This window comes from Triticum dicoccoides, chromosome 7B (assembly GCF_002162155.2).
Source record: "Triticum dicoccoides isolate Atlit2015 ecotype Zavitan chromosome 7B, WEW_v2.0, whole genome shotgun sequence".
Classification (NCBI taxonomy): Eukaryota; Viridiplantae; Streptophyta; class Magnoliopsida; order Poales; family Poaceae; genus Triticum; species Triticum dicoccoides.
The window spans coordinates 9,261,597-9,265,448 of NC_041393.1; positions in this window are offsets into that span (position 1 = coordinate 9,261,597).

Below are 3,852 nucleotides of genomic sequence, written 5' to 3' on the forward strand. Positions count from 1 at the left end.
ACTTCCCCCCCACCTCTCGATCCACTCCGCTCCCTCTCCCTCGCCCGATCCCGATTCTGGATCGAGCCCCGCCCCACCGTCGCGCCTCATTCTGCCACTACTTCGCTGGAGCCACCCCGTCGCCGGAGCTCCTCCTCGTCCTCTTCCCCGCCAGATCCCCTGAGCCCGATGCCGGCGCCCAACCCGACGCCGCCCAGCCGCCTCGCCTCCTCCCCGACGTGCTCATCCACCGACCTCGACGCCGCTGGACCCCGCCATTGTCGGAGCTACCTCGCGGAGCGCCCTGTCGTCCTCCTCTTCGACTCCTCGCCGGACGTCCTCCTCTACGTCGCCGTCGTCCCCATCCTCCTCCCCAAAGGCTCCACCGAGCCTCGCCGACCCTCTTCTCTGCAACGCTGGTGAGGCCACGGCCTCCCTCTCCTCTTCTCCCCCTCTCTGTTGCACGTCACCGGCCCGCACCCCGTTCGCCCCTGCTCGACCCAGAGCGCGCGCCCATGCGCTCCCGTGCGCCCCCGCGCGCGCGACCAACGCCATCCAGTCGCAGCCACGACGCCCGTCGCCCCCTGCTGCCCGCGCCCGCCGCCTGCTGTGCGTGCCCGCACGCAACCACCCCGGAGCCGGCCACAACGCCCGCACACCCGCGCTAGCCTTCCCCGGCTGAGCCCCGCCGTGGCCTCCGTTGGCCGCCCCGCTGGATCCAGCGGCACCGCGCGGGTCTGTTCCCTCGGGCATGCGCCCGTTCGTGCGCCCGTGAGCCCCTGCGCCCGTGAGCCCCTGCGCCCGAACGCCCAGCGCCCGTTAAGGCCCTGGGCCACTTACATGCGGGCCCCACCGCCCAGAACGTTTTATAAAATAAAAGAGTTAAAAAATAACTAAATAAATAATAATAATTAAATTAATTAATTAAGGAATTAATTAAGTTAATTAATCACAATTGGATTAACCTAATTAACTAATTAGTTTAATTAAACAGTGGTTAGATTAGTTAAACACTAATTAGGCTAATTAGTCAATGACCAGTGGGACCCACACGTCAGCGACCCAGTCAACACCTCTGTTGACTGCTGATGTCATGCTGACATCATGATGACGTCAGCAAACACTGTTCTGGATAATGTTGACTTAAAATATTTAAGTTAATCCTAAAAATGATTTAAATCTTTTAAAATTAATATAAAATAAACCGTAGCTCAGATGAAAATACTTTCTACATGAAAGTTACTCAGAACGACGAGACGATTTCGGATACGCAGCCCGTTCGTCCGTCACGCGTCCCTAACATAGTGAACCTGCAACATTTCACCTCCGGTCCATCTGTCCGAAAACGCGAAACATCGGGGATACTTTCCCGAATGTTTCCCCCTTTCGCCGGTATCACCGACTACCGCGTTAGGGCACACCTAACACCGCTCGTTGTCATGTCTTGCTTTGTCATGCTGATGTTTGCATTATATTTATTGTTTCTTCCCCCTTTTCTCTCCGGTAGACTACGAGACCGACGCTGCTGCTGCCCCGTTCGACTACGGAGTTGACGACCCCTCTCTCTTGCCAGAGCAACCAGGCAAGCCCCCCCCTTGATTACCAGATATCGCCTACTCTTCTCTATACTTCTTGCATTAGAGTAGTGTAGCATGTTACTGCTTTCTGTTATACCTATCCTGATGCATAGCCTGTCCTTGTTACTACTGTTGTTACCTTTACCTGCAATCCTATATGCTTAGTATAGGATGCTAGTATTCCATCTGTGGCCCTACATTCTTGTCCGTCTGCCGTGCTATACTATCGGGCCGTGATCACTCGGGAGGTGATCACGGGTATATACTATACTTTATACATGATACATGTGGAGACTAAAGTCGGGTCGGCTGGTGGAGCACCCGCGAGTGGATCTTTGAGGCGGAGCGACAGGGCAGGTTGAGACCGCCTAGGAGAGAGGTGGGCCTGGCCCTGTTCGGCGTTCGCGGATACTTAACACGCTTAACGAGATCTTGGTATTTGATCTGAGTTGGCTACGAGCCTATACGCACTAACCATCTACGCGGGAGTAGTTATGGGTATCCCGGCGTCGTGGTATCAGCCGAAGCACTTCAGACGTCAGCGATGGAGCGGCGCGCGCCGGATTGGACTGGAACGCCACTAGGCTAGGTCTGCTTCCGGCCGCCCACGCAACATGCAGGTGCGCTCAGGGCGATGGGCCCAGACCCCTGCGCGCTTAGGTTTAGACCGGCGTGCTGGCCTCTCTGTTGTGCCTAGGTGGGGCTGCGACGTGTTGATCTTCCGCGGCCGGGCATGACCCAGGAAAGTGTGTCCGGCCAAATGGGATCAAGCGTGCTGGGTAAGTTGGTGCACCCCTGCAGGGAAGTTAATCTATTCGAATAGCCGTGATCTTCGGTAACAGGACGACTTGGAGTTGTACCTTGACCTTATGTCAACTAGAACCGGATACTTAATAAAACACACCCTTCCAAGTTCCACAGACAACCCGGTGATCGCTTTTCCACAGGGTGACGAGGGGAGGATCGCCGGGTAGGATTATGCTACTGCGTTGCTACTGAAGATGCTACTTGGGGATGCTACTTGGAGATGCTACTTGGAGATACTTCTTGGAGGACTTCAATCTACTCTCTTCTACATGCTGCAAGACGGAGGCTGCCAGAAGCGTAGTCTTCGACATGATTAGCTATCCCCCTCTTATTCTGGCATTCTGCAGTTCAGTCCACCGATATGGCCCTTTACACATATACCCATGCATATGTAGTGTAGCTCCTTGCTTGCGAGTACTTTGGATGAGTACTCACGGTTGCTTTTCTCCCCCTTTTCCCCTTTCCCTTCTACCTGGTTGTCGCAACCAGATGCTGGAGTCCAGGAGCCAGACGCCACCGTCGACGACGACCCCTACTACATCGGAGGTGCCTACTACTACGTGCAGCCCGCTGACGACGATCAGGAGTAGTTAGGAGGATCCCAGGCAGGAGGCCTGCGCCTCTTTCGATCTGTATCCCAGTTTGTGCTAGCCTTCTTAAGGCAAACTTGTTTAACTTATGTCTGTACTCAGATATTGTTGCTTCCGCTGACTCGTCTATGATCGAGCACTTGTATTCGAGCCCTCGAGGCCCCTGGCTTGTATTATGATGCTTGTATGACTTATTTATGTTTTAGAGTTGTGTTGTGATATCTTCCCGTGAGTCCCTGATCTTAATCGTACACATTGCGTGCATGATTAGTGTACGATTAAATCGGGGGCGTCACAAGTTGGTATCAGAGCCAACTGCCTGTAGGAATCCCCCTTCCACACTCCTTGGCCGAAGTCGAGTCTAGACGTTGCAAAAACTTTTACTAACATGGCTGTGTGTCTTACGGGCACACGTCGCCATTGGGTGGTAGTAGGATCTTTTACTCCTCGACCTTTACTCTAGGACCCTGATCTCTCCTCTATTCGGGTTAAATGAAGTTTACTAAATCTAACATTAGGATCTCGTTATCACTTTCACCCGGAGAGCCCCCTATTACTAATGATCGTCTGCTGCACCAGAAGACCCTGAAGATACTCTCCGCTGTTAACCCGAGAACTTGTGTACATCGCGTTTGCAATTCACCTTCCACCGCAAACCCTTATGGATAACTACTTGCATTTGTTATTCTTACATTCATCCCCAGTGGTCTATTACAAGATACCCTGAAAAACTCGTCGTTGTTTCGATAATCCCTTGAGCTTACTGCCTTGCTGTTCTTTGTCACTTGAATACCCCTACGGTTAATTCTCGCACTTATCGAGTATCCGCTCATCCCCCAGTTGTTCATGTGTTACACAAAAGTCTTCGAAATACCACCCAATATTCCGAAAATCCTCAG